This window comes from Herpailurus yagouaroundi, unplaced genomic scaffold (assembly GCF_014898765.1).
Source record: "Herpailurus yagouaroundi ecotype Mexico unplaced genomic scaffold, PumYag 198, whole genome shotgun sequence".
Classification (NCBI taxonomy): domain Eukaryota; kingdom Metazoa; phylum Chordata; class Mammalia; order Carnivora; family Felidae; genus Herpailurus; species Herpailurus yagouaroundi.
Genome location: NW_024412429.1, coordinates 13,186,802 through 13,208,248, shown reverse-complemented (window position 1 = coordinate 13,208,248; position 21,447 = coordinate 13,186,802). Strand labels below are relative to the sequence as shown.

The window sequence follows — 21,447 nt, the reverse complement described above, 5'->3', positions numbered from 1 at the left end:
AATTTGAATTATGCAAGCATATGAGCTAGAATTGCAATTATATGTAATTGACTTTGCCAATGTAATTGAAGTGCGTGACCTTACTATTTAATATACAAATCTGTGCACAATTAGTTTTCTGTGATCTTTTTGATCTCTTTTTATAATGCTATACTTCTCTAAGTTATGTGAAATCCAAAAGCCTATTACTAAGGGCATTTGTAGATTAGTACACATCTCTGACACCCTTAATAAAATAACCATTCCCTTGCCTTTCTGGCTCTTGGTCTGACTGATTAGGCAACAGCTCTAGTGAAGAGAGCCAAATTGGTTCTCTACTTAAAAGAGAAATTACCTTCTTCTTCATAATTATCTGTACTCTCTCATTGTAATCCTCAACCACCACCACCACCACCACCACTATAAGGCAAAGCAAAGATTAAATATTTCTCTGTTCATTCCATAAAAAAGGCTTCACAAATACATATTTACTATCCTCCAGAAAATAATACCTTAAGTGGAATATATATTTATTATCTGCCTGAACCTGTCAACATTAGCCAAATCTTTAACGCCTCTAATTTATGCCCAGATACAGTACTTGAAATTTTAAATAACAGTTCCAAAAAACCAAAAGCTTTTTGACCACATGTATACCACAGGGAAAGGATTTCCTAAATTCTGGCCAAATGTTGATGTCTTAACAATGTACCAGAATCAAATAATTACTAGAACTTCTAGGTCTTTATCTTAGGCACATGCTCTTCAGTGATTTCAGTTGGTCATAACATGATCATTGTCTCATGGAGCCATCAAGGATTGGCTGGGAGGAGTCTCTGGCATTTGTTTGGAGCTGTTAAGGAGTTGGCATGTTGCAGCTTGTCTTTTTTTTCCCTCCACTTCTCTTGTTAAAGTCTTAAAGTCCTGTTAAAATGTTAAAGCAACTGCTCTCTCTTCATTGGCTATAAGATTTTATGCAGCTATCTTTTATCCCTTGAGTGTGGTCATTAGACCCTTGATTATCAGAAACAGAGATTTAACAGGCCATGTTAAGAAAAATGGGAACACACAGAGATATGTGAGTGCCAGATCTTAAAAGCTGTGAGAATACGAGGCACATCTTGAGGCAACTCTCCTCTCTACCTCTCTCATAGCTCATAGGGTCTTTCAAAGAAAGAACCATTGCTTTAATCTGTGTGTCTACTCTATCCTTTTGTGAATTTACTCTGCATTCCCTAGAAATAATTTTGAAGGGAACCAGTCTGGTTGGCTTAGCTAATTATCCTCCGATAGGGCAAAGTCCTTCCCATCTGGCCTTGGGTTGGGTGCTCAATGTTGATCCCATCAGAGCTGACCCCTGCATACTTAGAGTCACATACTACTTCACTAGGCAGTGACCAGGGTGGTTTCTGCTATTAAAAAACAAAAACAAAACAAAAACTCATGGTAGCAGGCACTGTAATTAACCTGCCCAATACATGTATAATCAGAAGGTCCATGTGCCTCACCCTTGCTTAGCTAAGAAAAGATCTTGCAGAAGCCCAATGCTTCCTCCTTTTTGCACACCAAACTGGTACATCCTAAGCTTTGGGCTTTTACTGAGCTTTGGCAAAACCTGACTCTGCTTTACTTTGATCCATTCAGAGCTACCTCCTTTGTCCAGTTACTCATTTGTGGTTTGAATAATTCACTGGAATTTGGGTCTCAATGTTCTAGCCCTCTCAAATTCCACTGATTTATCTATGTAGTTAAAAATAATTATACTCATGCATTTAATAAATAGATCAGACTGCTTAACAACATTCTCTCCTACATTCAGAAATTTGAAGGGTAGACTGCCCGCTTTTTGCTAACTTTTCAATGATGTCAATTTGGGGAACGGATTCTACAAAGTTCAAGTTCTGATTCTCAGCTTTTAGAATGTCTTTAAATTTACCATATGAACAAATAATAATCATCAAGATTTCAGAAAGATTAAAAACAAAATATATTTAAACTTTTCTAATCATTTTCTCCCTCAGTCTTTTCAGACTCTTGCTAACTGCAGTGAGTTACTTCAGGACTAAAGATGCTGTCCCGAATTGTTCAATGTCTGCTCAGTTAAAAAGGACATCGGAAAAAATGACCTTGCACACTCATTAATGGGAGTTAGGAAGTAACATTTCCTATTCATTATATTACCACTATTTTCCTTAAAAATGTGCGGTTAAATATGTGGTATTTCTCAGTTCCAAGAAAACTAAAGCTGACATAAAATAAACTGAGAGTTAAAAATAGATCCGGTATTGTGGGGTCAACAAAGCCTGTTATTATTCCGATCTGATGATAGCACCACCGCACTCAAATCCTATGCATCTGTCTCTATCTAATACGTACACATATTTACTCTGAGGAAATGGGAAAGCTCAGCTCGGCCAAGAACAGTAATGTAAACAGCACTGCACCTACTCTCAGCAGGAATAGTTTGCACACCTGTCTTTCTTGGAAATGTTTCAGCTGGTTGTTTTCTCAGGTTCATGTACAATTTCATTAGGCCCTCGAAACACCTTCACTGTGTCAACTGTGCTGGCCATTAGAGAGAAGGGGAGAAAGAGAAAGAGTATTATTCACTAGGTTTGGCTTTCTAAGTGCTTGTTCCACATAAGACACAAATATGTAAACTTGTAATCATAAAATAACATATCACATACTACCGAGAGTTGGAACCGTATTCAGGAGGCAAAGAAAAGGAATCCTAACGCAGCCTGGGGAGGAGAAAGGAAAGGAGTTAGGGAGGGCTTTCTGGAAGCAGTGACCACTGAGTGGGGAAAGAAGAGCAGGAATGAGGTAGAAGGAAACACATTCTCTACAGAGAACACGGCCGTAAAAAGGACTTGGGGATAAAGAACTCTTCTTAAAGTCTTTAAAGTCTTCTGTGTGGGGTTCAGGGAGTACCACAGGGAGTTTAATATTCTAAAACATAAAGTGTGAGTTAAGCAAGGATTGAGAGATGAGGCTAGTGAGATAAGCAAGACTAAAATCACATAGAGCCTTACACACCACTGCGTTGGGAAAAGGCTGCTGTGTTAGGAAAAGCTGTTCAATATGATGTAATAAAAACTAATCATTGTGGACTCATGAGAGCTTATCCAAGAAACATCCTGTCACTTTAATACCCAGGCAGGATATTAAAGATATTTTCATATTGAGAACCTTTCGCTAATTCTCATGTCTGTGACACGGAGGTCTACTCTTTCATCTTCAAATTTGAGCTACTTAGGTCTAGTGGCAACTCTTTAAGAGTGCAGAAAAAGGAAGTGCAAACTATAAAAAATGTTGTAATTTTTTTTTAAAAAACAAAACAAATAATCAAAAGAGACCACTTAACTGTTGCTTTCTGAGCTGCAAAGATCCTGACAGACTTAGGAGGCTGAACTGAAGAAAAGTCCTATTTGTCTTAACCAATGTTTTCTTCAAATATGAGGGGCTGCATGTGTTGCCATAAGTGCTCATAAGGATCAACTGGTCAGAGTCACCAGTGACTGAACTGCGTCCTCAGAATCCTTGTAAGTAATCCCCACCCCCAGTTCCCTCCTCAGCTCCAAGGAGGCAAGTCCAGTGGGCAAACTCTCCTTCGGCCCCTTTGTCCGTGTGAATGTTGCTTATGCTCCCTAGCAAACAGAAAGGGTGAACTGGGCTCACTGATTTCTACTTTTTTTTTTTTTTTTTTTTTTTGAGACAGGAAAAGAGCACAAGCAGAGGAAAGGGGCAGAGGGAAGAGAGAGAATCCCAAGCAGACTTCATGCTCAGCGCTGAGCCCGACATGGAGCTAAATCCCATGACCCTGAAATCATGACCTGAGCCTAAAGCAAGAGTCAGATAGTCAACCAACTGACCCACTCAGGTGCCCCTGATTTCTACTTTTATAAAGGTCAAGGAGTCTGGGGCACCTGGTTGGCTCAGTCAGTGGAGCATATGACTCTTGATCTCAGGGTTGTGAGTTCAAGCCCCACACTGGGCATAGAGATTACTTTAAAATAAAAAAAAAAATCTTTTTTTTAATTAAAAACAATTTTTTTAATGTTTGTTTATTTTTGAGAGAAAGAGCAGAGCACAAGTGGGGGAGGGGTAGAGAAAGAGGGAGACACAGAATCTGAAGCAGGCTCCAGGCTCTGAGCCATCAGCACAGAGCCTGACGCAGGACTCAAACCCACAAACTGCAAGATCATAACCTGAGTCAACTTCTGATGCTTAACCAACTGAGCCACCAAGCACCCCCAAAATAAAAAAAATATTTTAAAAAACATTAAAAATAAAGGTCAAGGAGTCTTATAAAGAGGGTGACCAGATGTCCTGCTTTACCAGGCACAATCCCAGCTTATGTCTGTACTGTCAACCTAAATACCAATAGTGGTTCTTTTCACTCTCAAAAATGTCTCTGTTTGGGGGCACCTGGATGGCTCAGTTGGTTGAGCATCTGACTCTTGATTTCGGTTCAGGTCATGATCTCACAGTTGGTCTTTGAGCCCTGAGTCAGATTGCGCTCACAGCACAAAGCCTGCTTGGGATTCATTCTCTCTCTCTCTCTCTCTCTCTCTCTCTCTCTCTCAAAAATAAATAAATAGGGGCACCTGGGTGGCGCAGTCGGTTAAGCATCCGACTTCAGCCAGGTCACGATCTCGCGGTCCGTGAGTTCGAGCCCCACGTCGGGCTCTGGGCTGATGGCTCAGAGCCTGGAGCCTGTTTCCGATTCTGTGTCACCCTCTCTCTCTGCTCCTCCCCCGTTCATGCTCTGTCTCTCTCTGTCCCAAAAATAAATAAACGTTGAAAAAAAAATTTTTTTTTTAAATAAAAAATAAAAAAAAAATAAATAAAACATAAAGAATGTCTATGTTTAGATAAGAAATTATATGGTCCCCCTACCTCTAACCAGCTTCAGCAGGAATTCAACGTGTGCTTCTGAGCCTCTTCCATTTATTCCACATGAGCAGCTGGTCTGATGGAACTCCAGAAAATTCCTGTGAAATACAACAATTTGAGCAGCATCTCAAAAATGAGAGGTAAGAGTTTGAGCTATAATTTATATGTTCCAGGAACCTTCAGAAAAAAATCCAGAATTACATTTAATAAACATAAATGCTTGCTACACTCCTCTGTTAAATAAATACTTAATGTTTGAAAACATAAGGATTGTCCATCTACAACCTCAAGTGAAGATGATCAAGGAACTCAGGAAACCAAGGGCAAAGGGTTTCAGGAAAAGCAGAACTGGGAGGGGCCATCAGAAGCACCATTCCTGAGGATAGTGCATCTGGTCCGAGTGGGCAGTGTGTTCTGAATAATGCTTCCCTGGTCCTCTTCGGCCACTGAACAGCACGTTCCGCAGTTTCTGATCTCTTGGCTCTCCCTCCTTCCCCCACTCAGAGTCTTTTTCAGAGGATTTTGAACTCTTTTTCATTTTTTTAATTGTAAGAAATGACTCTGTTGAGGTATGACTGACACAGAACGAACTGCATATGCTGAAGTGTACAACTTAATTACTTTTGACGTACATTTGCTTCCATCACGATAATGAACATACCCATGATCCCCCAAATTCCTACCCCTGGTATGTCCTCCAGTCAGCCCCTCTTGCTCCCCAACTCCCATCCCCAGGCATCTTTCATTTGGCTTAAAAAAAACAAAAGAAACAAACAAATAAAACTTTCAAAAAGTGATTATTCTCAAATACTTTTTTAATTGCTTAATTTAAACCTCCTGAAGATCTAAGGTTTCTTGCTAATCCATGTGAAATGTACACAGCAATCTGCTTAGTTGTCTGGCACACTTTTCACATTAAAAAATAAATAAATAAAATACAAGAAAATTCCAAGACAGCAAAGAACATATTTGGCTTGCTTAACAAGCGTACGGAAAAGAAGCATTTGCTTTAGCTTAAAGCCATTAAAAGCATTCTTTCCTATGGAAAAGTGAATGCCAGGAACAGCGAGACACTGAAACGGTCCAAGTTTTTATTAAAAAGTGAGAGATGGCATTGCTAAAGGAAATACACACTCAGATAATAGAAATAAATCATATTTCACCCAAGTGGAATGCCTTCTGTTTCCACAAAGGTGTCAAGGAAGTTATTGAGCAACTTCCAATACTTTATCTAACAAACTGGTAACTTTGGCTTTGGGAAAAAAAATGCTCGAAGTTTATTCTTGGTTTGGATTGCATTTGCTCTAGGCTAAAAAAACAAAACAACAAAACAACAACAACAAAAAAAAAAACCAACCAACCTAACCAACCTTTTCTTTTTAATGATGGGAGACTTCAGGAAAAGCACAGTTCTGAATGTCTTAGATTCTTCCATTAAGTAACTACGTGAGTCTTCGAGTCATTTCAATTAGGCTTCTTATGGTATAACGAAGAATCTTCAAAGCCCCTTCAAGCTCTCACTTTTACAGTGTAACTTTTTCAGGAATATCTTTGTCCAACAAAGGGGTGAGGGGTGGTTCAGACTCGCCCTGGAGTAGAAAGAAAAGAAAAACCAGGTTCCCTTCCCATAGCACTACTCACTATAGCTGTTACAGTGGCTATTGCTGTATAGCTATTCTAGAGCTCTGACTGACTTAAATAGGAAATAAAGTCATTAAAGATCAAAAACATGAACCGAAGGAATAAAGAACTATGTCACAGAAATGGTCCGAGGAGAAAACAGCCCAGGGCGGCCGGTGACGTGCCGTCTTGTGGCCAAGACCATTACGCCAGAGAAAAACCCTTCTGAAGTCTCCGTGACTGTCACCAGCTCCCAGTTCCATTTCCTAATCCTGTGTTTCCCAGCCTTTGGCATGCCACAGCACTACAGAAAATTATGGGTTTTTAAATTTTTTTTAATGCTTATTTATTTTTGAAAGAGAGAGACACAGAGAGACAGAGCAGGAGCAGGGGAGGGGCAGAGAGAGACAGAGAGGGAGAAAAAGAATCCGAAGCAGGCTCCGGGCTCTGAGCTGTCAGCACAGAGCCCGACATGGGGCTCAAACTCACCAACTGTGAGATCACGACCCGAGCCCAAGTCGGACGCTCAACCGACTGAGCCACCCAGGCGCCCCAGAAAATTACGGTTTTACAGTACACTGAGGTAAAGGAGGATGCTGGAGGCCTGGGGAGACAAGTCCGGGAGCTTTGACTACCCCAGTCCCTCCACGCATCTCCAAAGACTGAAGAATTCCATATCTCAACACTCCTGGGACCTGGCCACTGTCTCCCACTGTGTCACAGCACTCTGGCACTTGTGTCTACTTGGCTGACCCAACCTAGGTTATATTCCCTAGCTGCAGGAGGCTAGGAAAGCAAGTATCAGTTTTTACATTTTATTCTATAATAAGAGGCAGGGCCCATAAATAAGGGGATTCCCCAAACAGGTGCAGGCAGGTGAGGCGGGGAAGGGGAAGTGGTGGGTGTCGGGAAGAGCTGCCAAAAACCTATTCACGTACGCAAATTTATTTCAGTGGACCTGGCCCAGACCAGTTGCGGCCATCTGACAGAAGGAAATCTTTTTGGGCTTAGAAACATGACTTCAAGAGAGCTTGATACCTCATAATTCTGAGATCTGCCTGCCTCCCTTGGAGCAACTCAAAATAGCAACACCAAATTCCATGAGCCCATTCTTCCACAGTAATAGTTCCGTGCTGCAGTCCACAAATAGTATTGCCCACAGGCCCAGGAGCAGGTGCCCCTGCTTTAGAGGGTCCTGTTCTGGCCCTTCTCTGGCCACGCCTCTCCTCTTCACGTGAGGTGACCAGGGGACCACTCAACTTCACCTGATGTCCCCATGCTGGGTGCATACCACCCACCCTTTCTAGACTATGTTCCGGGCATCCAGGATCCAGAATTACCTGACCAAATGACCCTGAGCCCGCTTCCAGGGCCAATATAAGTTTTTTCCCAAGGGAGAAAACACTGCACACACTCGGGACCGGAGGGTGGCCGATGGGCGACTCTTTGTGGCGAGCACATGTGTAATTGGAACTTGTGGGCTGGGGGGTCTGCACTTATGTGTGAGGCCCTGACAGTGAAGGACAGAGCCAGAGTGGAAAGAGACGGGGAGTGCAGGCGAGGGCCTCTGTCTCCGTTCTTGTCCCAGACCTTACATCTTCTTTACCTACTCAAAAGTCAAGCCAGGCCACCGCCTGCCCTCAAAGCCAGATCATCTACGTCGTGGGGCCTTCCTCTGTTCAGAACTTGGGAGATCATTAGCCCCGTTCAGACCTGAAAAACCAAAGAGACTCAGTCACCCCCATGCCCCAGCCAACCGGGATAGGGTCCAAGCCTTCTGATATCCATGCGACCAACTGCCTCTCCTGGCAGGCCAGGGCACAGCGCTCTGGGAGGGTGGTCCACAGCACTGGGGTTACCTCAAAGCATAAGGAAGTGGAAAGGGCACTCACCAGGACCCAAGACAGGCTGGGACAACATGAGGGGCAACAGTAGGCCCCGAGCCTGAGATCCTGAAACCACTCACTTCTACATGAGTCCCTTCCTCATCCTATAGCTAAGAAACCGTATGTTTTCCATCGGGCTTACCACCCTAGCATCAGCCTCTGTCACTCTGCTTCCTACGGGGACAGTCAGAACCGGCGGAACCCGCCACAGCCAGTGTCATCATTTATTCTGGCCTCTGGGATGTGCAGCACTACATCTACGTCACGCCACGTGGGACAGGATTGAGGCTGGGCACCTGATCCCAAGCCAGCCAATTCAACAGCTTCCCAGCGTCTAAGTGATTTCTCCCTTAGAAAAACGTAACTGATAGGGAGCCTCAGCCAGTGATGGTCTGATATGGCACGAGGGCCGGCAGCCGGGCTGGCCGATGCGCAAGATGAAAAAGCAGAGAAAGTACATTCATTGAGGAGAAGGCATCTGATACACAGAGAGAAACAGAAGCAAGAGACCGTGTGTCCCCGGAGAGACTGAGGGAGCACTTTCAGGCTCCTCATGGCTCTCCAGGCTTCAGTCTGGTGGAAATAACTGCAGTTTCAGTTATTTTTCCTCCTGAAATTTTTCCTCCCGTGCATGGAGCCAATGGGATTTCTGTAACCTTAAACACACTGTAAGACAAAAACAAACAAAAACACCTGATTTCACTTGAGCACACTTGTATGTGCCTTAGCGTGAAGCCGGAGGAAACCTAAGCAGAAATCTCTACAGTTCAAGATCACTTTTGAAGAACCCATTCACAAAAATAAACATGCCTGACATCTGACATTCAGGTTCCACAACCATGTGGCATCATGAACCACACAGCCCCATGAGGACTTTTGGCCCCATGCCCCTTGCTCAGAGGATGGCTGAGTCGTCTGCCTTCCAACCCTGACTCTCCTTGAAATGCCATCTATACCTCTACACTGAGCTTCTTACCCACATCTCCCCCACTTACCCTTACTCAACCACCATGAGAGAGAATGGAGTCCAACCCTAGTGTGGCTCCTTGGGGCCTGGCTCTGTGACACACCAGGCATCAGGCACATGGCACCAGCCAGTTCTTGAAGAACTGCCCAGAGCAACCATTTCCCACACTGTGCCCTGTTCTGCTTTAATCCTCAAACTTCTATCCTTTTGATATATGTCCTGTTCTGGCCCTTACACTTACACCAAGCACTATCCTTCTGGATACATTCTTGGCTTCTCAACCTCTGTAACTGAGGTTTATGTCGGCTACTCTCGTCTGAACACCCTTAACAAACCCCCACCTCAGTAGTGATCTGCACCTTCCTTGCAGATCAGAAAGCAGGTACCCACCATCAGACTTCACACTTCCACAGGCATAAAACTGGAAATCGTTTGGCTAATGTAATAAATTCATCACTGCAAAACTGTAGAGAATCAAAACTCTGCGAGTCACAGCTGTACTGAACACATTTCACACCAAACTTCAAAATCCCATCAGACACACAGTTTACATAAATTCACCTTTTAAATATAAGCTGTCACAATGGTGTTCACAGAAGCAACAGTCCAGGGAAAATGTCATTATGTGCAGTGGAAGGTCTTAATCTGACTGGGCAGCGAGTGAAATTATCCACAAAGACTAATTCTCCAGAGAAGGTCCCTAAGGACCTGAGTAAAGCAATCAAAGAGAATTCTTTTTCCTGGAAGAGAAGCTGAACATAAAATGTCCAATCTCTAACGAAGGGCATACCTCTCCTTAGCAGTGTAAAAACTGATTCTAGCTTTATATAGTTAAACAAACTGCCTCCAAAAACCATTATTTCTCTTCCCGCTTTTCAACTTAGGTCTTCAGAAAGCTGCCAGTCATGCTTATCTGGGAACTCAAATTCTACTGTAACACAATGACCACCCGAAAGCAATGGAGGTTTCTGCCATATCAATACAGCTGAAGCTCTTTGATGTTATCCAGACGAGGGCAGCTCTCACCCCTCCGTCTTTGTTCATGCCATCAACCCTGCCCCTGCCTGCTCTGCCCCTCCTGGCTTCCCACTGAAATCCCAACTCTTCTTCAAGGCCCAGCTCAAATTCCTCCCCATTGGGCAGTGAACTTTCTCACAGCTCTGAATTCTGATGTGCTTACTACCCATATCACTAATTTGGTGTCTGTTATATATTGTAAGATATTGCTGATCTCCTAAAAAGTCAACTTTCTCATTCTATTTAGCCTCCTTGGAGCTCTGATACGTAGTAGCATCTTGCTGATGAACTGCAAAGCAATACAAGACCCTTAAGTATTAAAGAAAGACTCAATTCAATACACCGCAAATACATAAAGCTGAAATAGATACGTACACTGGAGAAAGATTTTTAAAAACAAGACTTGAAATAAATTGGGTTTGTTCAAATCCTACTGTTGGATTTGGGATGGCCCCATAAAATGGCTATCAGCTGGGGCATCCCCAATCTTAGGTCTGGCTGAATAGGGGCAGTCTGGACAAGCGTAGTTGAAAGAAAAACTCTGATTGTGGTCCAGAAGAGCCTAGGGTTTGAACACCAAGTCCAAGATTCATGGTGTATCTAACAAATGGAAAACCAAAGGTACAAAAGAATGCAATGTGTAGAATAGTTCAAGTTAACTGTTTCAAAATTAAAGTTGTAAACAGCTGGAAAATTCTACAGAAACTCTTTTATGTGGTGCCTAGGGCATGACTTTGGGATAAAAGTGGAGACTTAAAGCAACCATACAAGGCTGAGCAACGATTCTTAAATACTAACACTCAAGGAACTAGAACACCCTATTCTACAGAACTCACATTCCCTCCCCCTGGGGGTATATTCCTTTATTCATGAATTCTCTGTGCAGCCGTAACTCTTAATTTCTCTTGGTATATCTCTAGAGTATAGCATAACACCTGGAACCTTGTATGTTCTCAGTAATGATATATTTAACTCAAAAATTAGCTGCTTTGTTTACAGTTATATGCTTAGTACCTTAAAAAGTAACTGACACACAGTAGACTCGATATTTGTTGAATTAATGGGAATGAATGAATTGGTAAATGGATGCTTGCTTGCCAATGTGCCAGACACTCTCTAGGTGTTGGAAAACATGGGCTTTCCCTCTCGTAGGCTAAAGGAATTAAAGTCTCATGATATAATTTATTCATTGCCAAGTGAATATGGGAAGGATGAGGGTACCTCATTAAACAGAAATGAATATGAAATGACCACTGAATCATCTTAGACTAAATGCTCCAGCTAATCTCGTGCTGTAAACAATGAAATAAAAGACTACCAGTCGCCAATCCACTGCAGACACCGAGAATCTAAAGTACTGCTGTTTGATATACAAGGCAATCAAATTTTAGGCATGGAAACGCTGGGCTCCTTGTCATAGCTCACTCCCCCAATATTTGTGAGAACCAAACACCTCTCCTAATAACAAACACATGCCATAAGAATCAGATTGAAAACCCCCCCCCCCCAAGCACCCACAGCCTGACCACAAAAACACATGTGTCTCTCATTACATCTGTATCACTGGTAAAAAGGTCACTGTCCGTCCAGCTTATACCGTGACACAGACAACAGCCTTTAACCTCATCTTCTAAAGATGCAATCTTCAGCACACATGTGTGTGCACTGCACTTATGTACACATAACACACGTGTACACACACACATGCACACACCACAATGTGGCTCCTAAAGGCAAGAGTTTAATACTTACTTCCCTGAAGACCAACAGTTTAAAGACTATCAAATTCGGGGATATCGGCTAATTGCTCATTTAGCAAACCATTCATTTCTTCTTTCTTCATTCATTAAACATTTATTGAGCCTCTACTCCTGAAAGTATTTTTCTAGGTATTGCAGAAAATTCAAAGATAAAAATGAGACACGTTCCTTATCTTCAAGGATACCGCCTTCAGTTCGGGAAAAGAGACCATCAAAATCACTGTGGAGTGAGGTCTATGCTAACACAGAGAAGTCAAGGAGGCACTGTGATTGCACCGGACAGGAATGATGTGCTTTCCAGAGGGTGTCACACTAATTCTTACAACAGCCCTATGAAATAGGTGTTCTGTCTGTTTTCCCAGTTTTAAAAAGGAAACTTGAGGAATTTAAGTATTTCTTCCAAGTCACACAGCTAACAAGTAGCAGAACCAGGATTTTAATCTACTTGTATTTGACTCATGAGTGTGTTGCCTGGAGTATTGGGGCACGGCTTCACTGAGGAGATAAGAATTCCATTAAATATTGAAAGATTAATGGGGTGCCTGGGCGGCTCAGTAGGTTCAAAGTCCAACTCTTGACTTCAGCTCAACTGCTTCATTCCAACTGCTTGACTCACAGTTCATGGGATCCAGCCCCACGTCAGGCTCTGTGCTGACAACACGGAACCTGCTTAGGATTCTCTCTCTCCCTCTCACTCTGCCCTTATGCTACTTGCACACGCTCTGCCTCTCCCTCTCTCTCTCTCAATCTCTCTAAAAAATAAATAAGCTTAAAAAATAACATTAACTTAAAAGTCATTTAGCAGCCAGAACCACGAATGGCTCCAAAGGCACCATGAGCAGCAGGAACAGCATATTTGCAGCCTCCTCACAGGAGAATATATAAGGACCAACAAGTAGACCAGTGTAGTCGGGCAAAGGACAAGGTAAATGACTGCATTTCATCCGGATCACTTCCTGACTTCTTTCAGAAGTTTTTATTCTGGATCAAATACACCATCTCCTCCGTGACCAATCTGCATCTGCAAACGTGTCCACTGCCAACCAGAGGAATTCTGTTACCCCCCCTTTGCTGGCAGCTTAGATAGTGTTTATTTTTCATCAATACCTCATTAGCCTCACTGTGAGGAATTCGGGTTCATCAAAGCAGCATTACCAACATTTCGGCAGTTTTTAAACATAATTTCTCAGTGTGGAAAAGAAACGACATAGTTGTGGAATGTTTTTATTTCATGAGCACAGAACTTCTATAATTGCTTCTCCTTTGGACTGTGGTTGAAGATACCTCCCTGTTTTTCCATTCAAACAGTAAACACTTCCTTTGACTTTCTGGACTTCCTGAATAAGAAGATAAATAATGGTGACTCTTACACATTTCATTGTAAGGAACTGCATTTTTAAGCTCGTTGTCAACGCTGTGTCATACATCTCCATCTACATATTACATGACTTTCCAGCGTGATTATTTGCCTGATGCTCCAATTCGATCACCATCCCATCCCCTTCCCAGGGGTTGGCCTGTCTCTGGCTATTTTCCAAGAGTACAGATTGGGTATAGGTGGAGCCTGTGATAGCCCAAGTCAACTCTGCGTCTATATCAGTATCTCTCCTCATTGACTATGAGCTCTTTGAGGGCTGGGTCCACCTCTTGTTCACCATTGTATCCCCAGTGTCTGCCATAGTACCTAGTACTTAGTAGGATGTTGGTATTGTTTGTTAAATAAATGATTGAAAAAATCATCCCCAAATGGTTCTTTGACCATGGCTGTGTTTGCCAAAAGTTATGTTATTAGCACACTGAAAGAACGAATAGGATAATTAACTTAGGGCAGACTCAGACAAGGAAAAGGCCAGTTTTGTCAGGGACGGATGAAAGAGAATTGTGCTTGGACAAAATTTTATAATACATGACTACTCCTGAGTCTCACCCCATGCAGGGTGCCAATTCTCTGCCCTTACATCAGTGTCTTTGTGCGGCTCAAATCAGGGCTGACAGCTATACCCCCTCCAAAGTACCTGAGCTTCCTGAGTTGCTTTCTTCTCTTCAGTTTCCCCACCAATACTCTGCGTTGACCCACTGCCCCACTCCCAGCTGGGCGCTGAGGAGGATGGGATGCTAACAGACACATGACGTGCTGGAAGACAGAGGACAAGCAAGGCCCCTGTGGACTGGATTTGGGGTATCAGGAGACTCTGCAGAGTAGTCAGTAACTGTTCCCAAAGCAAGTGGGGAGTGAGGGTCCCCAAATATCCTACATGCTAATGAGGCTAAGTGGCGAGGAGCAGGATTGAAACAAGTTGCCCAAATGCCCCCGTGGTGGTTGTTCACTCACCTCCAAGCAGACAGAGGAAGAGATAGTCTCATGACTATGGGGCAGCAAATCTGTGGCTGAGAAGCAAGGCGGTTGTGGCTGCTGAGTCAAGGAATCCCCCAAACTGTAAAAAAAAATGATGCTAGCATGAGGACCTTGCCATTCATCATATACTTTTGGGTGAACCAAAAACATCAAAAGTGTGCTCTCTCTGAGCCAGGAGCAAGCATCTGCTCCAAAACAGAAGTGGATGCGTAGCCTTGCCAAGTAGAGCAAAGCCGGCCAGGCTCAGGCTCAGCCCAACCTGGCCAGCGACAAGGATGGAGTACTGGGTGCAGTGGTAGTCAAAGGTACCAAGACCGTGGCGACATGCACAGGCCCAGAAAACGCAGGGACTGTGGGCTCAGACACCCATCCAATGGCACGAGGGACTTGAGGGAGGAAGTAGCACCAGAGCTTAGGCACTGATGCCAGAGCAAGCAGTCATGGGAGAAAAAAGCCACCCCACTTTGCCCACAGGCTGACCTCTCCTCCATTCTTAAATCCTTGAATTCCTAGAGGGATAGCAGTGCTCTCCTAGCTGCTGTTGCTCTAGCTCCTAACACACACACATTGGACTCTGTCCACATTCTTACAGGGGGAAACAGTGCCTGATTTCAACTAATGGATTTTGGACACTAGGGAAGTGAAACTAAAGTGATTTTGTGGGTGAGGGCCTCTGGGTTGATTTGATGTATTATTGTGGCTTCCACATCTGAATGTATATGGAGCTGATGTGTTACATATTTGCATTCCCCTACTCCTGAAGTATCAGAGTGTTTCCCCTATTCAGGGTCTGTGACACCTGGAGAGGTGCTAATGGAACATCATCCTCACCACCCCACCCCCACCACCACAACAAAGTAGCTTGGGTAGTCCAGTAGAAGCACTATAAAATCCTACAAGGGGGAAGTTAGGGCTTACTCGCGCCATTTCCCAGTGCAACATCACCACCTGTACTAGGCAGTCTGGTACACTTCTTTTAAAAATAAAGCATCTGAAAACTATGAAACGTTGATAAAAGAAACTGAAGATGACACCAACAAATGGAAAGATACTCTATGCTCATGAATGCGAATAATCACTATTGCTAAAATGTCCATACTATTCAAAGAAATCTATAAATTCAATACAATTCTCATCAAAATAACAGCATTTCCATAGAACTAGAACAAATAATGCTAAAATGTATGAAATCACAAAAGATCCTGAATACCCAAAGCAATCTTGAGAAAGAAGAACAAAGCTGCAGGTATCACAATTCCAGATTTTAAGAATACTCTAAAAAGCTATAGTAATCAAAACAGTATGCTACTGCAATAAAAAAGAGACACAGATGAACAGAACAGAACAAAGAGCCCAAAATAAACCCACGCTTGTATCATCAATTAACCTATGACAAAGGAGGCAAGAATATACAATGGGAAAAGACAGCTTCTGCAGCAAATGGTGCTGGGAAAACTGGACGGCTACATGTAGAATGAAACTGAACCACTTTCTAACACTATACACAAAAATAAACTCAAACTGAACTGAAGGTCTAAATGTGAGACCTGAAACCATAAAAATACTGGAAAAGAACACAGGCAGTAATTTCTCTGACATTGGTCATAGCTACATGGTCATAGTCTAGATGTGATTCCTAAGGCAAGGGGGAGAAAAAGCAAAAATAAACTACTGGGACTCTATCAAAATTAAAAAAAAAAAAAAGCTTTTTTGGGGCACCTGGGTGGCTCAGTTGGTTGAGTGTCAGACTTCTGCTCAGGTCATGATCTTGTGGTCCTTGAGTTCGAGCCCTACCTCAGGCTCTCTGCTGTCAGCCTGTCAATGCAGAGCCCACTTCAGATCCTCTGACCCAGTCTCTCTGCCCCTCCTCTGCTAGCACTCTCCCAAAAATAAATAAATATTAAAAAAAAAAAAAAAGCTTTTTCACAGGAAAGGAAAACATCACCAAAACAAAAAGGCAACCTACTGAATGGAAGAAGGTATTTAGAAATCATTCATCCAATAATTGGTTAATATCCAAAATGCATAAATAACTTATCGACTCAACACCAAAAAAGAAAAAAAAAATTTGATAAAAACTGGGCAGAGGACCTGAATAGACCTTTTTCCAAAGAAGGCATACAGATAGCCAACAGACACATGAAAAGATGCTCAACATCACTAATCATCAGGAAAATGCAAATCAAAACCACAATGAGCCATAACTTTATACCTATCAGAATGGCTAAAATAAAAAAAGATAAGACATAACAAGTGTTGGTGAGAATGTGGAGAAAAAGGAATCCTTGTGCACTATTGGTGAGAATGCAAATTGGAGCAGTCACTGTGGAAAACAGTATGGAGGCTCCACCAAAAATTAAAAATAGAATTACCATATGATCCAGTGATTCTACTACTGGGTATTTACCCAAAGAAAATGAAAACACTAATTTGAAAAGATATATACACCCCTATGTTTATTGCAGCATTATTTAGAATAGCCAAGATATGGAAGCAGCCCAAGTGTCCATCAATAGATGAATGGATAAGGAAGATGCGGTATGTACACAGATGCCCGCACACACACCACTGGAATGCTATGCAGCCATAAAAAAGGATGAGATCTTGCCATCTGTGACAGCATGGGTGGACCTAGAAGGTATTATGCTAAGTGAAATGAGTCAGACTGAGAAAGCAAATACCATATGATTTCACTCATTTGTGGAATCTAAAAAAAACCACAATGAATAAGCAAACAAAAAAAAAAGGAGAATGAGATCTATAAATTCAGAGAACAAACTGATGGTTGCCAGAGAGAAGAGGGGTTAGGGCAAAATGGGTGAAGGCGAGTGAGAGATACAGGCTTCCAGTTATGGAATTTCTAAGTCACAAGAATAAAAGGTATAGAATAGGGAATACAGTCAATGATATTGCAATAGCACTCTTTGGTAACAGACGGTAGCTACACTTGTGATGAGGCATACCATAATACATAGAGAAGTTGAATCACTATGTTGTACACCTGTAACTAATGTAGTATTATATGTCAACTAGAGTCAAACTTAAAAACTTAAGTCAATTAATTTAAATTAAAGAGTAGCTATTAACCTCCTACTAATCTCTTGGTGAAATTATAGGTCTTATGATATTCCCATTTGGAGTTGACTCAACTCAGATTCAATGAATAACACAATGGGAAGGGCCCAACAAGCCTTACTTATGAAATAGAAATGGTATATTCAAGAACAGAGCTGCCCTGGCTTTAGTGGCATCTTGGGTTTATGTGACAAAGTGGCAGCAACACTTCAAGGAAAATTTCATCCCTCCACTCTGCCATTTGAAGTAAAACTCACTGGCTCAAAGGATGCCTCAATTTACAGAGGTTCTCTTAAATACCTAGGCCTGGTTCAATGATAGTTTGTCTAAGCTGAAACCCAATAGTATCTACTGGGCTGTTATGGCTATTCAAACCCGGTGTCAGGTATGCAGAACTGAAAATAGATGAGGTTGCTTCATTAGTGGGCAGAACTCAAGGCAGTCCTCACAGTTCTAGCCAACAATCCATTTAATGAAATGTGCTATATTTTTATTGAATCTTGGTTCTTGTCAATGGCTTAGCTATCTGGTCTGCCACTGGAAGACTACAGCAGACAGATTAAAGACACCCTTCTTTGTGGGGTGAACTGTGGAAACAAGTCATGTAGTTTCCATAGGGGCCCATTTTCTGATAAGACTAACTAGAATCAAGTTGCTGATCAAGACTGCACCATTCAGATTGCCACTTAGATCCATCACTGCACTGGATATGGCAATGCATCCACCATCATAGGCTAGGCATGCAACAAAAAATGATGCAGAAGCTAACACTGTGACTTCAACTCCTGCCAAAGTCAGTCCATTTGTCTTCTGGTAAAAGAAGCCATACAAATGGGAATTATTAACCCCTTCTGCTCCTGGTAAATTGACTATGTCAGACCTGGACCTCCTCCAAGGGATACTATTGAACCTCACCACTGCTGACACTTTTTCAGAGTACAGTGTTGCTGTTCTAGTCTAATCAGTCAACTTTGATCACATCCTTATGACTCTGGAAATTAAACTGTGTCATTTTTTTCTGCTTTCTGGATCCATACAACCTTTTGTTGTAAAGACCACCCAACAAGGGCCAATAGGTCAAGATATTTGATGGATATGCCATGCTCCCTCCAACCCACAGGTCTCAGAGATTGTTAAGCACTGGACTAGCCTCCTCAAAAATCATTTCAAAAAGATTCTGACTCAAAAAAATGCTCTTTAATACTTCCTGGTCCACAAGTAAGGAAGGTAGTTTGGCCATTAAATGCAGTAATCCCCAAAAAGGATTTGTCCTGGGTAGTGATCAAAAAGCAAGGGGTTACACATGATGAGCAACCACCTCACACCTGTCAGAATGGCTAAAATTAATAACACAAGAAACAACAAGTGTTGGTGAGGATGCAGAGAAAGAGGAACCTTCTTGTACTGTTGGTGGGAATGCAAACTGGTGCAGCCACTCTGTAAAACAATATGGAGGTTCCTCAGAAAGTTAAAAATAGAACTACCCTACTATCCAGCAATTACACTACTAGGTGTTTACCCAAAGAATACAAAAATACAGATTCAAAGGGGTACCCATACCTCAATGTTTATAACAACATTATCAACAGTAGCCAAACTATGGAAAAAGCCCACATGTCCACTGACTGATGAATGGATAAAAAGGATATGATATGTGTGTGTGTGTGTGTGTGTGTATATACATATGTATATATATATATACACACACACAATCATATGTATACACACACACACACACACACACATACATACACACACATATACGTACAATGGAATATTACTCAGCCATCAAAAGGAATGAAACCTTGCCCTATGGAACAACGTGGGTGGACCTAGAATCTATTACGCTAAGTGAAAAAAAATCAGGCAGAGAAAGACAAACACCATCTGATTTCACTCACATGTGGAACTTAAGAAACAAAACAGATGAGTATATGGAAAGAGGGGGAAAAGAGAGGGAGACAAACCAGAAGAGATTCTTTATGATAGAGATAGAGGGTTGATGGAGGGAAGTGGGTGGAGGATGGGCTAAATGGGTGATGGGTATACAGGAGGGCAACTGTGTTGAGCACTGGATGTTACATGTAAGTGATGAATCACTAAATTCTACCCCTGAAAACAACATTACACCATATATAAACTAAGTAGAACTTAAATAAAAATTTGAAAAGAAAGACAGAAAGGTAATATATACCTTTCACAATATACGTATTGTGAAAATCCGACATTCCACCCTAACCATTTCTGAGCATGACATGTCTTTCACCCCTAATAGCAACCTCAGGCCAGCCTGTTTGGTATATCCTCTGAGTGGCAATCCCACCAAAAGGGGACCTACCATATCCAAACCTAAATCTGATTCACCTACCTGAATTCTCTTATTGAATTACGATGGTCTTAGATCATGAAGACAATGACCACCTGGTTGGGTACATTGAGTTCCCACACAGGCTGGGAAGAGAACATAATTGGTCTCTGCAAATTTATAAAGAATGCTCTTGTTCCACTTGTACCTAATTTTTCAAGACAAAAAGTTTGGGTTCAATTAGGGAATGACTGGGGTAGGGGGATGTGCCATTATAGCCACAGACGTGGAAAGCACTGATTTTGTGGCCATGGAGGGAAAGTAACAGTCCAGGTAGGGAATACCTCAGAACCTTATTCCCAGTGGAAGGATATCCTATGGTGTACTCTCTCATACAAATGTGCCTTTGGTGATTTAGGTCACCATTACATAGGTTTTGTTAAATCATGGGGGTAGACATGGAGGGGAGGAATGATTAATGCTCTCTTAGTGCCCTATATCCAACACTATAGCCTAATAAAACAACCATATGGCCCATCTGAGTCAAGCAGCAGCATCTTCAGCATCTAACACACTGCTGGATTTATCCTTCCCATCCATGGGCTTTAAAAACAGAAAGGATCATGTGGACATGGCTGGTCATCAACTATCCTACTGGGCCTGGCAACACAGGATACCCCTTTGCAGGGAATATGACTTACTTCTTGGCCCATCTATTGCCATCTGTAACTATTCAGTAGGTTGGTCTAAACTCCCTTGTAATGGATAACAGAGTGGTCTTAGACTATATCCTGGCTATATGGGGGAAGAAAAAACATCCACTGATTCCCCCTAGGACTTATTTGCAGTTGACTGAGTCCTGGGGAGATGGTTGAGGTGAATACTGCAAGTATCACAGTCTTGTTCCCCATAACCTTAATGAAATACTATATGAAACAAAACTAATGAATTTGGCTCTAGCATCTGTTAGATTAATCAGAATGGACAATATAGTGGCATACTTAGGTGAAAATTTGCCAAAAGTTAAGATAGTATAGGACCAAGGGGTTGCTTATTAGGAGAGATGGTGCTTGGAGGGGTTCTCACACTCCTGAGAGTGCCAAGAATGCAAGGCACTCTCTTTATTCAGATCATTCTCAGAGTCATATTCTCAGTGAGTAACCTTCAGGGTGAGGTCCTGTCTCCCTCCATATAAAAGAGTGATCTTGCTTCCTGCTTGCTATAAAGTGGTGGGCTCCTCAAGCTCAGTATTCTCCAGCTCTGACTCAAACCCACTGCCTATGCAGGATCCACCTGGACCCTCCACATTGCTCCCTGTGGGACTTGGGAGACAAAGGAATGGGCACAAACATCCTGATGCCCATGCTGTTTACTGTGCCATGAGTAATATGGTCCTTTGTTTCTGATCTTGGAGTTTCATGTCTTCTGCCATTATCCACAAAACTATACCAGGCTAACATTAACTTGAAGGGAGAGTTAAACCTCAAATGATCACAGTTTTTTTTTTTTTTTTTTTTTAGTTTATTTCTTTATTTTGAGAGACAAAGGTGAGTGAAGGAGGGGCAGAGAGAGAGAGGCAGAGA

General features: G+C 42.3%; 1 long non-coding RNA gene across 1 annotated transcript; it reads right to left on the bottom strand.

The window, feature by feature from the left end:
- Positions 1-2,068: 2,068 nt before the first annotated feature.
- Positions 2,069-6,563, bottom strand: LOC121013292 (uncharacterized). The gene is made up of 3 exons (XR_005782620.1): positions 6,249-6,563; positions 4,882-4,976; positions 2,069-2,539 (listed from the first exon to the last, which is right to left on the bottom strand). It is a non-coding gene; the product is annotated as an uncharacterized LOC121013292 (long non-coding RNA).
- Positions 6,564-21,447: the final 14,884 nt, after the last annotated feature.